Below are 17,049 nucleotides of genomic sequence, written 5' to 3' on the forward strand. Positions count from 1 at the left end.
TTAATCAATTCTGGTTTTCTCTCCATCCCCTGCTCTGCTCCCAACTTAACCCTATTTTCTTTCTTGGGCTCAGCTGAGACCTTACCAATTGGCATTGCTGTGACATAAGTATAGGAAATGAGGCTCGAATTTCATTTCTGGTCTTTAGTTCAATAGATAAAGAGCAACAAGAAAGCGGAGGAGTCATCAATTGAATAAATGGCTGCCTTGGTCCCGGTGGGAAGGCTTGAGTTAGAAACAACAGCTCAGCCCAATTAAGAGGTCTTCTCTGACATGCTTAAAAACCGGGGGCGCCCAACATACCAACGGTGGCGTACAAAGAAAGGATGCACCAAAAAACCAAACCTCTATAACCTCGGTCTGCCGTGAGAGAGAGAAACTGAGTTGCACCAGGTAAGGGCAAAACGTTAAAGTCCTAATACAGAGTGAGTCTAAAGTCCCTGTAAAAATCTGAACAGAGCAAGGACTCTTGCACACTCATAATAACTCTCTTAGAAACAGTCTTGCTGCCTCTTGAGACACTGGACCACACCTCTCCCCTGTCCTGGCCATTTACATCATGGCCGGAGTCCATTTTGAAAAGATTCCTGTCAACAGGGAAGAAAGATTCCTGTCAACAGGGAAGAATATCAAGTGGATTTTTCCAAGTGATGACCAATATAATACGGAAATACATCAATTTGACTTAAATACTATTTTTCTTTTTTTATTAATTGTATAATTATAAAATTTTTATTTTTTTAAACATTATCCCTTGTATTCATTTTTCCAAATTTTCCCCTCCCTCCCTCTAAGACTATTTTTCTTAATGGTTAAAATGACTCCTGGTTTTATAGCAATGATCTTGTGGGACTTTTATCAAAGAATATCCTACCCTCATCCTAACTAATAGCGAACACCGGGCGTTTTAAAATTTGGCAAGTATTTGACATTTATTATCTCATTTTCTCAACAACCCTGTGAGTTTGGTGTTATTGTCCTCATTTCACAGTCAAGGAAAAAGAGGCTTAAATCAACTGCATTCCACCTTAGGTCTTCCTGCTTCCAAGTACTGTGCTCTGCCCACTAGACCATAGCGCTGCTCAGCAGCATGAAGCAAAAAGTACAAGGAGGCCATTGAGAGACAACTCCAACATTCTAGATTTTGAAATCCAAGTATACAAACGTTTAATGTAATTTCTCTTCACTAATGAGACTAAAACACAAAGGAGAGGACCCTGAAGAGGCAGGAGGGCAGTGGTAACACCCAAAAAGCGTGTCCCTGGAACTGAGAGCCAGCCACTTCTGACAGCATCGAGGTTCCAGTACTGGAGCTGGCGGCCTTCATCCACCGCTCCCTTGGGCCCTCTCCCTGCACAGTTAGGTCTCGAACCTCTACTCAGCTACTTGCAATATAAGGTCTGTTTTTTGACACCCACAAAGAATACAATTACATGGAACGGTTAAGCCCACCCGTGACCTAACTTAGCCCCCAAGACCTACTACGTTTCTCTCCCACTTCTAAGCTGTATTGAACCATAGTTCTTGCTAACTTCAGGTTGGACTAGCCCAAAAACGCTGAATCAGAGCTGCTCTTTCTGGAGCCTCTGATATCTCATTGTTGTGAATTTCTCCCCCAAGGCCCAAAATTTCCTAGTAAAAAGTTAACAAAGAATAAGGTATCTAGTATTCCAGGAGAAAAAGTGAGTTCAGCAGCAACATAGCCGATGAGTCCAAGGGAGTTTAGCATGAACTCCAGCAACCAGAGTCTGTTTCTCCCAGAGTAGAGGAAAAAAGTCACTTCCTTATAGTAAAGTGATAACTGAGGAGCTGTAAGAGTTTGTGTGCAGTAATAAGAAGGATAATCTACTGTGCAAACATTATCTTCCAGAGATCAAAGGGAGAAATAAGAAGAGCTACAGAAAGTGGTGAGTTTTTCCATTTAAGAAAGGAAAAGTAAGAGTTCAGTTGAAAGAGCTTATTTCTAGCGTAGCCACAGGTACTTCGAGCTGTTGGGCTGTTGGTTTTTTTTTGGGGGGCGGTGGAATTAAGAGTTAAGTAAAGAACTTCTATAATCCCTTCTAATCATTTGGAAGGATAGAGATGTGGGGAATTTGAATGCCTCAGGATCTATCCAGATGAGGAGCTTCTATGAAAAGTTCACAGTAAAATCCTTTAAAGGCTAAACAAAGATCAGGACTGCTACGGGTCACCCCAGTCACCCAAGAAGTGTCAATTTTTCTTTCCAAATATTCCCAGCCTTCATAGGATCATAGATTTAGAGCAGAAAGGAACTCTGAGATCACCTCGCCCAACCTCTTTAGTTACACAGACAAGTTAGACAGACAACAAAGCCCAGGCTCAGAAAGGCGGCCCCCAAGGTCCAAAGCAGCAAAAGACAAGGTGGGAAGGCAGCGCTCCACGCACTTTGTCCAAAGCCTCAGAAATGATTCCTGGGAGTTTTTCTTCCAACGAACTCCCAAAGAAAGCAGAAAGCGGGGAGGGGGGGGGGGCGCTAGCACAAGCCTGCTCAACCAAGAGTCCTCCTGGCACCGTCTGACCCACCCCCCACCCCGGCCGTTTTCTTCCTCCCTCTCCCCGCCCCCTTACACCTCCTTCCTCCCCCTCCTCCCCTGCCCAGGACTCAGGCTGGCCCTTTTATCTCGGGTACTCGGGGCAGAAAAGGAAGAACCGACCGCCCGTCCCAAAGTGACAGAAAAAAGGAGAGAAAATTAGGACAGAAGTGGGGGAGCACGAGGAGCGCCTTAGGGCTTGATGCCCCTGAGCGGCCTCGGCCAAGGAACTGGACAGGGAGGGGGCCACGAGCACTTTGGGGGGCTTCTTTTCCAGCCAGCTTGGGAGGGGGCGAGAAGCAAAGACTTGGAGCCTAGAGAAGGGATTCTTCCTTTGAGGATGGGGGCCCCCTCCGCCCATTTCTCCCCCTGCCCCACCCCCTGCCCGCCCTCGCTGCCCTCAGGCGTCTCGTGGGGGCAGACCAAGGGCACGGTCCGAGCCAGACGGGGAGCGCCCCTCGGCCCCCAGGCCAGTGGGACCAGAGAGGAGCCCCCCAGGCACGAAAGCCCCGCTGCCCCTCCCCCCCAACGGCAGACCCCGAGCGGCCCGAGGCAGGTTGGGCCTTCACGCTCGGAGACTCCGGGGCCACGGGGGCGGGCAGCTTATGGATGCCCCCCACCCCGCATCCCTTTAATTCTTTAAAGCCCGGTCCGGGGAGCCCCGGTCCGGCAGCCCCAGATCTTGTCCTTCCCCTCCCCCCTCAGCAGAACCCAGTCCGCCCCGTCTCGGGGCCACCTCCGAGGGCGCGCGCCAGGCAACGCTCGCCCCACTTCCCACCCCGCCCGCCCGCCAGCCTCGCTCCGGCTTCTGCCTAACCCCGGGCGCGAAAGAGCTGAGCCAACGGCCCGAGTCACGTGACGCGCCCCGCCCAATAGCCGACGTCGCGAGACGGGCCGCGGGGCGGGGCTAAGAAGACTGGCTCCGCGCGGCCCCCCTCCTCACGGCACCCCGCCCCCGGGCCCCGGGGAGCCGGCTAGCACGTGAGTGACCGCGCGCGCGTCTGGAACCCCCGCTGCGAGCCGGAAGCTGGATGCGGGGAGAGAGGCGCTGCCCTCGGCGGCTTCCCGCGCGTTCTCCCCTCGTGCAGTCGCTCGCTCGCTCTTCCTCCCGCCCGCCCCCCGCCGCTCCTTGGGCCGCCCTTCTCCTGGCGCTTCCCTTTATTCCGTCAGGGGCGAGCTCTCCCCCTCGGGAGCCGGTTCACGAGCCCCCGCCCGCAGGCAGCTTACACCCGGCGGGGGAGGGGAGGACCCCCCAGAGGGCGGGGCTTCCCGGGCCGGGGCCTGCAGGGACTACACGAGCACGATGACTAGCGTTATCTTCAGGGAATCACGGGGGGGAGGGGGGGGTGACCCCTCCCTCGCCGGGGAGGGTCTCGGGGGCGCGGGCGGCCAGGGCCACACAATGGCCGTGGGACAGGGAGTACGTGGGGGGAGGGCGGTGTGAGGACACGGGCCCACACTGGACGCGTCCACACCAGACTCCGCAGCGGGGGGGGGGGGGGGGGGGGGGCCGAGCTCTGCGGCAGCCTGAGTTCTCGCCCCTGGGCCGAGCGGCCGCAGCCTCCAGTCTCGCCTCGTGATCCGTCCTCTCTTCATCCTCTCAGAGGGATCCCCCCAAGTTCTGCCTCCACGCTTGGACTCAAGGCGGGGTGGGGGATGGGCACGTGATTATTCAGCCAACCAACCCCCCGCCCCCCCATTCGTGCACAGAAATGGCAGCAAGTAGAGTTGCTTTGCCCTTATTCAAAAATCCACGCGCTTTTCACACTATTTAGTTAATAAACATTTACTAAGCGGAGGGGGAGGGGTGCAGCACGGGCCAGCCGCTGCCCCGGGGTCTCCCCGCGAATGGAGACTCGTCGAGAGTAAACCCCCCCAACTGTCCCTTTCAGTTTTCAGCCCGAGCCCCGCCGGTCCCGCCCCACTTTGAACCACAAAAGCCCCTCCATGGAGAAAGCGGCCTCGGGCCCCTGCTCCCCCGCCCGCTTCTCTGCCGCGGCTTCTCCGTCTCTTCAGACCGAGCTCCGCGCTCACAGGGGCCAAGCGAGAGAACGTGCAAGTGTCAAAGCAGCGCCCGGGAGGGCCCACGGAGAAACCCGCGGAACCGCCTTCTGAGGAAAGCCCCACGCCCAGCTCCCGCCCGGCCCCCTCCCCCAGGGCCAGCCAACGGGAAAAGTCTCAGTCCTCAACAATCCGCGGAGCCCGGGCTTTCCCCACGTGTCACTGCTGCTTTGTACCCTCGCCCACCACGGGGGGCCAGGTTAGAATTCATCCCTCCCCCCAAAGGGTCTTCGGTCCCGTGAGAGGGCTCGGCCTCTGTCATTGGCTCCAGCTCCCATCAATCATGTTCTCTTGATTTTAGGGGCTTCCCCGCACCCCAGTTGCATTTAACCATTCAGTCACATGACCTTTAGGAACATTTACTTCTCAGGTATACAAGTGTACACGCTCCTAAGAGCTCCGTTAGACAGCAAAGGCTGCAAGGTCCCCCACGGCCTCCTGAGTCATCCCCAAAGACTTCGTCCAGCTCTTTCCCACTAAGTCCCCGTCACCGAGAAGTCAAAGGCGTCACCCCATGACGTCATTGGTCCAAGGAGCCAGGACTAACCACCCCCTTATCCTATTAATTAAGCAAGCAGCATGCATTTATTGAGCTCCTACTCTCAAACAAGCAGCATGCATTTATTGAGCTCCTACTTTATCAATCAAATGTGCAATTATTGAGCTCCTATTCTAATCAATCAAATAGCATGCATTTATTAAGCTGCTACTCTATCAATCAAATAACAGGAATTTATTGAGGGCCTACATACTAGCACTGCGCTGGGCAAGACACAGATGCTGCAGATAACTGAGCCAAAACCAAAACAATCTCTGCCCGATTAACTTTTAAATAATGCATATTAATCACTCCAGTCCATCCCTACGCAGCAGCTTGGCAGTCCAGTTAAAGCCAGCTTACCTTCTGTTCTCTGACGGGGTTTATCTGGGCTTTCTGCCAAGGGGCTTGGAGGGCTCTTGACAAAGAGCTGCTGGATGTGGCCATTCTTCTGGTCTTTTCAGACAAATAAATGAAAATCATTCTTCCTTCACCTTCCATCTTGGACAATATTGTGTCCTGAGAGACTGGTGGAGTCTCTTGCTTGATCCTCCGTGCCTTTCACATGCCTCTGGGGACACTGATGTCTCTTAGCCCAATCTTTCTTTTTTTAATTTATTAAAGCCTTTTATTTATAAAACATGGGTAATTTTTCAGCATTGACCCTTGCAAAGCCTTCCGTTCTAAATTATCCCCTCCTTCCTCCCTTCCCTCCCCTAGATGGCAGGTAGTCCCATACATGTTAAATATATTAAAATATATGTTAAATCCAATATATGTACACATATTTATACAGTTATCTTTCGGCACAAGAAAAATCAGATCAAGAAGGAAGGAAAAATGTGAAAGAAAACAAAATGCAAGTACAATAACAGAGAGTGAGAATGCTATGTTGTGGTTGTGGTCCACACTCAGCTCCCACGGTCCTCTCTGGGTGTAAATGTCTCTCTTCATCAATGAACAAATGGAACTGATTTGGTTCATCTCATTGTTGGAGAGAGTTACATCCGTCAGAACTGATCATCCATAGTCTTGTTGTTGCCGTGTACAACGACCTTCTGGTTCTGCTCGTTTCACTCAGCATCAGTTGATGTAAGTCTCTCCAGGCCTTTCTGAAATCATTCTGTTGGTCATTTCTTACAGAGCAATAATATTCTATAACCTTCATATACCATAATTTACCCCACCATTCTCCAATGGATGGGCATCCATTCATCTTCCAGCTTCTAGCTACAACAGAAAGAGCTGCCACAAACATTCTGGCATATACAGGTCCTTTTTCCTTCTTTAGTATTTCCTTGAGATATAAGCCCAGTAGCAACACTGCTGGGTCAAAGGGTATGCACAGTTTGATAACTTTTTGGGCATAGTTCCAGACTGCTCTCCAGAATGGCTGGATGTAGTCACAATTCCACTATGCATAAGTGCCTCAGTTTACCCACATCCTCTCCAACACTCATCATTATCTTTTCCTGTCATCTTAATCTGGGCCCAATCTCGTGGCTGGATTCTGGGTCTCCGTGGCTGGTTCTCCCAAACCACCAAGGCAGCAAAAATACCACGGTCAGAGATGCTCTGTTCCCTCTGTCTTCAGACTTTCCCAGCATCAGGGTCTTTTCCACTGATTTCCATCTTCTTATTTTGTGACCAAAGTATTTGACTTTCTAGTGGATAACCTGGATTGATTCCTCGAAGTCATGACTGATCTCCGCGCTGTCCAGGGTTCTCTCGAAGCCTCCTCCGGCCCCACCATCACAAAGCGTGGCTCCCGTGGCTCCCCAAGTCCAGCGCTCACAGCCCTTGGTTGTGTCCTTCATGCTCAGAGAGGACGTCGTAGTGTGGGCTCTGACTGTGACCCATCAGACCAACGTGTGCTCCGGCAGAGTCCCACCAGATCCCCGTCTGCCGCGTCAGACCCTGTTCTAGCTCCTTCCTCCTACCTGGAGTGAAGAGCGTGATCCTAAAAGGCTGCTCAGACACCAGGGGGCTGCTTGTGGGGCGGTGCATGTCCCCTGCTGTCTGGCCACAGCTGGTCACTGCCGGGCTGGGAAACGGTACAGGTGCAGTCTCCTGATTTCTGCATAAGCTGAACTTAAGGAGGCAGAATTACACCAAGTCTCTGGTCTCCCTCCCTCTCTCTTCCAGGGTCTTCCAACTGCAGGGACAGGAGCAAGAGCAGCATGGTCAGGATGCAGTGGATGACCTTGGCGTCTTCCATGGCTGACCGAGCTCTAAGCCCTTCACAACACCTGCTTCAGGCCTTCAGGGCCCATTGTTCTCTTCTGCTGGGGAAAGGCTTCACTCACTCAGAGTTTGAAACCCCTGCTCAACCCGAGGATAATGTCTCCCAAGTGTGACCTCTGCACCTCCTTGGGCCACAGCTGGGTGAATGAGGTGGACATCGAGGTGGACATCAAGGCGGACGAGCGGCCCTCCCACCCAAGGAGCTCGTTCTGAACCCTCCCCTTCCCGCCCTTCTCAGAGCTGCACGTCACTGCTGAAAAGAGACGGCCCAGCCACAGCCCCCTGGAAAGGTGCCCTCCTGGAATGAATTCCAGAACGTCTACACCTCCCAAAGGGCTCCCTGAAGTATAACCTGTGAACCTCCTGGAAGAAGCTCCTGAGTCCCCTCCCCACAGAAGAGCTGGAGCGGGTGCTGCCTGCTCAGGTGCCAGAGCCCAGCTCCCAGCCTTGCCCTCCACCCTGGAGCCACCTGAGCTTCATTAAGGGAGCCCTCACACCCTCCCCAGATCCCGCCACCTTCCTGCTCACTCACTCCAAATAAAACTGCAGCTTATAGTACCCGTCTTTCTAGCTCCCATCCATATGTGCGTACACACCGACAGACACATATACACCATGTATACTACGGATGTATGTACATGTAAGTATGTATGTGTATAAATAGTTACTACCTATATACATCATACATATATGTAAAACCTTCCTCGTTTGAATGTAAGATTCATAAGGCAGGGACTGTTTCACTTGCTTGTATTTTAGGTCGTGATTAATGAGAGTATGAATAAAATAAAATTCTACTTCGTGTGAAACAAAATGACTCCTGGTCACGTTTAATGCAAGCCAAAATCCAGTCCACCGTGAGAGCCGGTGAGGGTTTTCACCAAGCTGCTGGATCGCCCTGTTCGGGTGTAGGTGCTCCTCCCTACTGAGTAACCAATAATGGGGCTATGTTTTCTCAAGGTTCCTTAAGAAAGTCTGCGGAAATGCTGCCAGCAAAAAAAGCTTGTTATTATATTAGCACAAAAGTGGGTTGTAACCGGAAGGCAGGAGTGTGGGACTCTAAAAGAGGGCCGGGTGTTGGGGCGCATCTGAATATTATAAAAATGGCAGCTAAAATTCAAGATAAAGCAGACGGGCAGCGGCTCGAGGTGGTTTGCAAACAGCTAAAATAGCAGCAGTGACAGAAATGGGGCTTCCTTAAACTATGGGGGCAGAGGACCACCATCAGCAAAGAATACAGAACAGCCAGAAGTCTTCTTCTGTGAAGGCTTCTGCCTCACATTTATTTAAGGCAATGAAAGAAAAATGGGGCAAAAGGGAAATTGCAATCAATAAGTCAATAAATATTTATTAAATACCTACTATGTGCCAGGCACCATGCTAAGAGCCAGAGATACAAAGAAAGGTAAAAGAGAGCCCCACCCTTAAGGAGAATCAAACCCATTGGTTTTATGGCTCTAAAAATTGCATTCAATGGCCTACTGTTAAAATTGCGGGAGCAGCGACTGATGCAGATGAGAACATGTCAGCCAAGAGTCCCGATATTGTGAAGAAAATAATGAAAGAAGATATTCTGATCAGTATATTTGGGCTTCTGAAAAAGAATACCTTCCAGAATTCAGATTTCTAAGAAAGAAAAAGCGGCTAAAGATCACCTAACTAGTTTATTGAGAGGTAACCAAGAAAAGGTTTTAAATTCAAACTGAGATTTATTTATCAGCCTTGAGATCCCTGAGCTCCAAGAGGCTTTAATCATAGGTCAACTTCGCTTCTGGGGCTGTCAAACAAGAAAGTGTGAGTGATTAAAGCAGTTCTCAAAGGCTGACGTGCAAGTTACTTTAACTCAATTTATATTCATTAGCCAAAGTGTTGAAAAATGTTATAAGGGCAACAATATCCCAGTTATAGAATGATTGAATTAAATAATGCCCTGGGTCATCTAACTATACTAGTTAATTATGTGAGAATAAGAATATGCAAATTCTTAGATGTGGATAAAGCTCTTTGCACCTGCCTCTGAATATATGAAGATTTAAAGAAAGAGAAGAGAGTTCAGCTTAAATTGCTTAAATATTTTAAATTGTATTACACAGTGTGCATTCATTTTAAAGTGTGATATTCGGTGGCTTTTTTAATTTTAAAATTATGTTTTGTACAAAAATTCGATTACTTTGTAATAACTTGGATTCGAAATATTTTTCCCCTTAGTTTTTGCTGTTATGTTAATAAAGAGATCACTTCGTTTAAACACTGGCAATAGAGAAAATTCAGTGAATAGATTCACTGGAATTTACTACATCGTTTACATATAATTATAATTTCAAATTCTGTAAACTCAAATATGCAAGCACTTCACAAGAGTGATTATTCGCATTCACCAAGTTCTAGCTGTATTTGTAATCCTAAATACTTAGCATTCCCCATACTTCGCTCTGGGACGAGTTCTAGCCTCGTGCTTCCTGCTCTGGTATACAGCTGGCCCTCTTGCCATCCCTGGGGCTAGAATACTCTTTGATGCACAATCTTGGTCAGACCCAATACTCAGGATCTGCAGATACCTCGGTCTTCTTATCTGTCTAGGTCTCTCTGTCACTTTCTCTTGTGTCTCTATGTCTTTCTCTCTCTGTCTCTCTCTCTCTGTCTCTCTCTGTCTCTCTGTCTCTCTGTCTCTCTGTCTGTCTCTCTCTCTCTGTCTCTGTCTCTCTCTGTCTCTCTTTCTCTGTCTCTCCTCTCTCTCTCTGTTTCTCTGTCTCTGTCTCTCTGTCTCCCTTTGTCTCTCTGTCTCTCTGTCACTTTCTCTTGTGTCTCTCTGTCTCTGTCTCTTTCTCTGTCTCTTTCTCTTTTTGTCTCTCTCCTTGTGTCTCTGTCTCTTTCTCTCCCTCTGTCTCTCTCTGTTTCTCTGTCTCTGTCTGTCTCTCTGTCACTTTCTCTTGTGTCTCTCTGTCTCTGTCTTTCTCTGTCTCTTTTTCTGTCTCTGTCTCTCTTTGTGTCTCTGTCTCTCTCTCTCCCTCTGTCTGTCTCTGTTTCTCTGTCTGTCTCTGTCTCTCTGTCTCTCTTTGTCTCTCTGTCTCTGTCTCTCTGTCACTTTCTCTTGTGTCTCTTTCTTTCTCTTTTTCTGTCTCTGTCTCTTTGTCTCTCTGTCTCTGTCTCTTTCTCTCCCTCTGTCTCTTTCTGTTTCTCTGTCTCTGTCTCTCTGTCTCTGTCTCTGTCACTTTCTCTTGTGTCTCTATGTCTCTCTCTCTGTCTCTCTCTCTGTCTCTCTCTCTGTCTCTCTGTCTCTGTCTCTCTTTCTCTGTCTCTCCTCTCTCTCTCTGTTTCTCTGTCTCTGTCTCTCTGTCTCCCTTTGTCTCTCTGTCTCTGTCACTTTCTCTTGTGTCTCTCTGTCTCTCTCTCTTTCTCTGTCTCTTTCTCTTTTTGTCTCTCTCTTTGTGTCTCTGTCTCTCTTTGTGTCTCTGTCTCTTTCTCTCCCTCTGTCTGTCTCTGTTTCTCTGTCTGTCTCTGTCTCTCTGTCTCTCTTTGTCTCTCTGTCTCTGTCTCTCTGTCACTTTCTCTTGTGTCTCTTTCTTTCTCTTTTTCTGTCTCTGTCTCTTTGTCTCTCTGTCTCTGTCTCTTTCTCTCCCTCTGTCTCTCTCTGTTTCTCTGTCTCTGTCTCTCTGTCTCTGTCTCTGTCACTTTCTCTTGTGTCTCTCTGTCTCTCTCTTTCTTTTTTCTGTCTCTGTCTCTCTTTGTCTCTCTGTCTCTGTCTTTCTCTGTCTCTTTTTCTGTCTCTGTCTCTCTTTGTGTCTCTGTCTCTTTCTCTCCCTCTGTCTCTGTTTCTCTGTCTGTCTCTGTCTCTGACTTTCTCTTGTGTCTCTCTGTCTCTCTCTGTCTTTCTCTTTTCTGTCTCTGTCTCTCTTTGTCTCTCTGTCTCTGTCTCTTTCTCTCCCTCTGTCTGTCTCTGTTTCTCTGTCTGTCTCTGTCTCTGTCTCTCTGTCACTTTCTCTTGTGTCTCTCTGTCTCTCTCTGTCTTTCTTTCTCTTTTCTGTCTCTGTCTCTCTTTGTCTCTGTCTCTGTCTCTCTGTCACTTTCTCTTGTGTCTCTCTGTCTCTGTCTTTCTCTCTTTCTCTTTTTCTGTCTGTCTCTCACTTTCTCTTGTGTCTCTCTGTCTCTCTCTGTCTTTCTCTCTTTCTCTTTTTCTGTCTCTGTCTCTCTGTCACTTTCTCTTGTGTCTCTCTGTCTCTGTCTTTCTCTCTTTCTCTTTTTCTGTCTGTCTCTCACTTTCTCTTGTGTCTCTGTCTCTCTCTGTCTTTCTCTCTTTCTCTTTTTCTGTCTCTGTCTCTCTGTCTCTGTCTCTTTCTCTCCCTCTGTCTCTCTCTGTTTCTCTGTCTCTGTCTCTTTCTGATTTCTCCTCACTCGGGGTTGGGACCCTCCATGCTCCCCTTTGGGCCCTTGGATCCGGAGCTCAGACGTCGCTTCCTCCTTTGGGCGCAGGGGAGTCTGGCCCTTGGAGAAGGGCTTCTCTGACCCTGCACCCGCCTTTCCAGCAGTCCTAGGTCATGACTCAGCTCTGGATCACAATTGGGATGAGTGCTGTGCTTGGGGTCCACTTGCGCCCTCAGATTTTTCCCCCCAGATGAACTGCTGAAAAGGGAACAGAAGATTCTTTTAAATATTTTCAGTTTTAGTAACACATTTTATTTTTATACCGATTGCTTCCCTTTAACTCTTCTAATAGTACATGCTTTGTAACTCAGGAAAAAAAGCATTTATGCAAAGCCAACTGACCCAGCAACACACGGGTTGTGCTGGTAAAGGTTTAATAAGCAGCCCTACTCGCTACCCACATTTGAGTTTAACCTGCATTCATTTCATTTCCCCCGTCGTTTTCTTTTTTATTGTAACAAATTCATTTATTTATAATACACATTGCCTCATGAATCATGTTGGGAGAGAAAAATCGGAGCAAAAGGGAAAAAACAATGGGAGAGATTTTAAAAAACAGAAGAAAGAAGTGAACCTGGCACTGGCTGATTTATATTCAGTCCCCTTGGCTCTCTTTCTGGATGCCGATGGTGCTTTCTGTCCAAAGTCTATTGGGATTGCTTTGGGTCTCTGAACCACTGAGCAGAACCGAGTCTTTCCTCATTGATCATCGCACATTCTTGTGTATAATGTATTCCTGGTTCTCTTGTTTCAGCATCAGCTCCTGTAAATCTTTCCAGGCCTTTCTGTAATCAGCTTGTTCATCATTTTTTATAGAACAATGATATTCCATTACCTCCATGTCCCACAACTCGTTCAGCCATTCCCCATAGTCCCCCATCACTTTCTTAAGTAGAGACCTTCAACAAAACGATAAATCAAGACTGGAAACAGTGTTTTTGCTGATGTCTGTGGGGCAAATGCTCAGGCTGAAATTCCCAGTCAGCCCCACTGAGGGGTTTAGGGCTGGCTCCAGCACATGCCCTCCCGAGACGCTAGATCGAGCATCCCCCAAATCTCAGTGCCGGGTTAAGCTATTGAGGCTCAAATATTAAACTACTTTAAATCTTAATAATATTAATATGAAAGCTTAACTCTACGTTAAGATTTTGGGGATGCCCTATGTGCCACCTGCCACATCCAGTCAAGGGAAAGCATTTATTAAGTATTTGTGTGTAGCTGAGGGAAGGATGGAATATGTCCTCACCACCTGCCATGACCAAGACTAAATGGCCCATTATGAGGCTATGCTGGTAGAGCATATTGTAATGGGGCTCTTGTCTCCACTTTCTGTCCTCCCCTTCTTATGCTGCAATAATTATCCACCACAGGCATAGATCATCCATTGCCAGCTCTTTTTGGGTCAATGAGCACCTACTTCAGCTTTATGATAACACAGTCATGAAGATTTTACTTTCTGCCTGACATTGTTTTCTGTCATTGACCTCTTAGGGACATATGGTCCGTGTTAGGAACAGCCCTTTTTTAAAAATTAAAGCTTTTTATTTACAAATCATATGCATGGGTAATTTTTCAACATTGACCCTTGCAAAGCCTTCTGTTCTAAATTATCCCCTCCTTCCTCCCACCCCCTCCTCTAGATGGCAGTAGTCCAATGTGTTAAAATATGTTAAATCCAATATATCTATATGTATTTATACAGTTATCTTGCTGCACAAGAAAAATCAGATTTAGAAAGAAAAAAAAAAACCTGAGAAGGAAAACAAAATGCCAGCAAATAACAACAGAGAGTGAGAATGCTGTGTTGTGGTCCAGACTCGGTTCCCACGGCCTCTCTCTGGGTGTAGATGTGCTCTCCATCACTGAATAAGTGGGGCTGGTTTGAATCATCTCATTGTTGAAAAGGGCCACGTCCATCACATTGATCTTGTTGCTGTGTATGATGATCTCTTGGTTTTGCTCCCTTCCCTCAGGCCTCTCTGACATCCTCCTGCTGGTTGTTTCTTACAGAACAATAATATTCCATAGCATTCATAGACCACAATTTATTCAGCCATTCTCCAACCGATGGGCATCTGCTCAGTTTCCAGTTTCTGGACACCTAAAACAGGGCTGCCACAAACATTTTTGGGTCCCTTTCCCTCCTTTAAGATCCCTTTGAGACACAAGCCCAGGAGAGGCACTGCTGGGTCACAGGGTTTGCATGGTCTGATAGCTTTTTGAGCGTAGAGGAGCAGCCCTTCTAACCAGGTCTCTGGCTTTGATGAAACAAGGATTGAATTCTTCCCCATGGCAGTTTGAGCTGCATCATCCCAAGTTTATTCCATCTTCCCAAGAAGAGCCAGGGCTTGTGAAATGCCTCTTACTGTCCATGGAGAATCCTCTCAAAGAAATGAGAGTAAGTAGATATAGTTATATTATGCTTAACGGGTCAGCCCAAGAAGCACCAGTTCAGGAACTATGAATGGCAATATTCCCCGGGAAACAAAGCAGCCCCAAAGCCTTCCCTGATGAGGAGTCCATAAAGTCCCCTTCATTTGCCTAATAAAGCTATTGATTTTCCTCAAACATTGAAACTTTCATTTCCTCAAACTTTGGCTTCATAAGCTGGACGCTGGGAACTTTTTATGTATTTGGATGACCACGTTTGTAAATGCAATCGCATCTATTTTACACATTTAAAGACCTGACCCTGAGAAGGGGCCATAGATGCCAGGAGTAGGGATTGTCCCAAAGAGGATGAGATGTTGGCTTTAAAGCCTAGGCAGAAGAGTTGGGGAGAAATGGAGATTGTGACCCACAGAGTCATCTCCTTGCTGGATGTGGCCGAGGAAGGGCAGGGGGGATTCTTGGTGGAGTAGAGGAGGAAGCAGGGGGTTCAGGCTGGCGGACTCTGTTGGCCTTTTGTGGGTTTTTCTCCAAAGCTGGGACACCGCGGTGAATGAGCACCCTGCGAGGCAGGAGGCCAGTGGAAGAGTACAAAGATTCATTCACTTGAAACTTCTTCTGAAAAATGCTTTGGGAGGTGATCCTGGCGAACTTCCTCTTTCTTTTCAAATGACAACTTCCTTTCTGTTACCTTGCGGAAGAAGGCGTCTTCAGGCTGGCTGATGGCTTTCCAGGCCCAGCTTTCCTTCTCCTTCAGCGGGCTCTGCTCCCGGCACTGAGGCTTTATTCAGGCTCTCATGGAATTGCCAGGACCCACGACTTCTGTCCTGGCTGCTCTGACTGAACTTGATTACTTTCATTTATCTTTTGCTTATTCACTCCCCAAATAAATCTGTTTCTGTTGCTCCCTGCCCACTTCCAGGTTCTTCTTTTCTCCTTTTTTTTTTTTTTTCTAATAAGAAAAATGAAACTTTTTTTAAAATCAAGAACTATAATTTAAAAGATTAACATGCAGTGTCTGGCACACAGTAGGCACTTAATATATGTTTATTTACTTCCTGCATGTCAAAACAATTTTAAAAATTATTTGTTTATTTATTGAAATTTTTATTTTCAAAACATATGCAGGGATAATTTTTTCAACATTGATCCTTGAAAAACCTTGTGTTCCAACTTCCCCCTTCTTCCCACCCCCATCCCCGATGGCATGTAGTCCAATATAGGTTAAACATGGCAAAAGTATGTTAAATTCCAAATAGACACACATATTGATGCAATTATTTTGCTGCACAAGAAAAATCAGATCAAAAAGTTTTAAAAAATGAGAAAGAAAATAAAATTCCAGCAAACCACAACAAAAAGAGTGCCGTGCTCCGTGGGGATCCACCCTCCATTCCCACGGCCTCTCTACAAAAATTCTTTTAAATCAAGGCTTGGTGATGTGACGCAGCCTGCTTCTGCCGGCCTGGCGCACAGTAGGTGGCTCTGCACAAATTCTCATTGCCTCCGCAGACGCGCAGGAGTTTCTGTCCATTCTTATTTAATTTGAGCAGATTCGGAAATGCTGATGCAAGAATTTCACTCCAAACACAAAGTCACGGGGAAGGGGAAAGGCGAGTTTGGAGGCTGGAAGAAAAAGAATTGCGGTGCTCAGTGTGGGGAAGATGGCGGCAGTTCCGCCCCCTACTTTGGGCTAATGTGATTCCGAGGGTCAGGGAGGTCATGTGAGCTCACCCCCAGAGGGCGTGGGAAGGATTCTGGCAGCCCCTCGCGGGGATGGAGTGCCGGCCCCCTGGAGGGTCAGTTAGTTGGCCCCCTGGAAGGATGGGCTTGGCCGGCCGGGCCTGGGGAGAGGGTGGCGAGCTCCTTGCCTGTTTACTCCGGGTGGGAGCACGGGCTTCCGCAGGTGGAAGTGTAATAATGAGCGCTATCCCGGATGAGCTCGCAGGGGACGGCGGGAAGGCCGGCGTTGAGGCTTTATGAAAACGGAGACTTTGGACCTTTGGAGCCAGCCTTTGGGGACGGAGGGGGGGGGGATGGGAGAGGCTTCTCCACGCTGGGCAGAGTTTCCGCCCCCCCCCCCCCAGTTGATGCTGGGGAGGACGGCCCCTACTTGCCCCACCCCCTCCCCACCCTATCCCAGGCTGAGCCGAGGCCTAGCTCGTGTTTGCCCCAAGCTAACCCAATCTCCGGGGAACTCTGCCCAGGCGGAAGCGGCTCTTCCCCTTCCCACCCGGGGCCAAGCGCCGGGAGTCCCTGCGGAGCCGGAAGGGCCTCAGGCCGCCCCCCCAGCTCCCGCGTTCTCCTCGAGCTCAGCTCCCTGTGCGCCCCCCCCCACGTGGTCCAGCGCTTGTTTGCGCGGCTGTCTGCGATCTCTCCTCCCCATTGGCCGGGAGCTCCTCCCCAGCGGGACGTCTTCGCTTCTTAGCCCCCCTTGACAAGGCTCGGCACACAATAGGCACTTAATAGATGCCTGACTCTCCACCGGCACCGAGTAAGACAGAAGCGGGTGAATCCCCGGCGGGAGCCTCAGTCTCTGCAGTCCAGCGAGGAGGTCGGTGGGACGTTCTTCCGGTTCCCGGAACGGGGCGGGGGCTCGTGGAGAGGACCCTGAAGGGGCCCTTAGGTGTCGGGGCCGGCCCGGGGAGCCCCAAGAACCTCCGGGGAGATTCGGAGAAGCCCCGGCCCCGGGCGCCTTTGCCCAGTGGTCTGAGCCCCCCCTCAGCGGGCGCCGACCCAGCTCCGGGAGAGCCCGAGGCGGGCCTGCCCCGGCCCCGGGGCCTCGCGCTGGAGAGCCTGATTGTCCGTGCGCCTAGAATGTTCTGTGGGGGCCGCTCCTCCGTC

The 17,049-nt window shown here is 49.0% G+C and overlaps 1 long non-coding RNA gene across 1 annotated transcript; it reads left to right on the forward strand.

Moving 5' to 3' along the window:
• The first annotated feature begins 3,448 nt into the window (after positions 1-3,448).
• On the forward strand, positions 3,449-8,150 carry LOC141555960 (uncharacterized). Its single transcript, XR_012486396.1, has 3 exons — positions 3,449-3,533; positions 4,445-4,812; positions 6,820-8,150. It is a non-coding gene; the product is annotated as an uncharacterized LOC141555960 (long non-coding RNA).
• Positions 8,151-17,049: the final 8,899 nt, after the last annotated feature.

This window comes from Sminthopsis crassicaudata, chromosome 1 (assembly GCF_048593235.1).
Source record: "Sminthopsis crassicaudata isolate SCR6 chromosome 1, ASM4859323v1, whole genome shotgun sequence".
In the NCBI taxonomy this organism is placed as follows: Eukaryota; Metazoa; Chordata; class Mammalia; order Dasyuromorphia; family Dasyuridae; genus Sminthopsis; species Sminthopsis crassicaudata.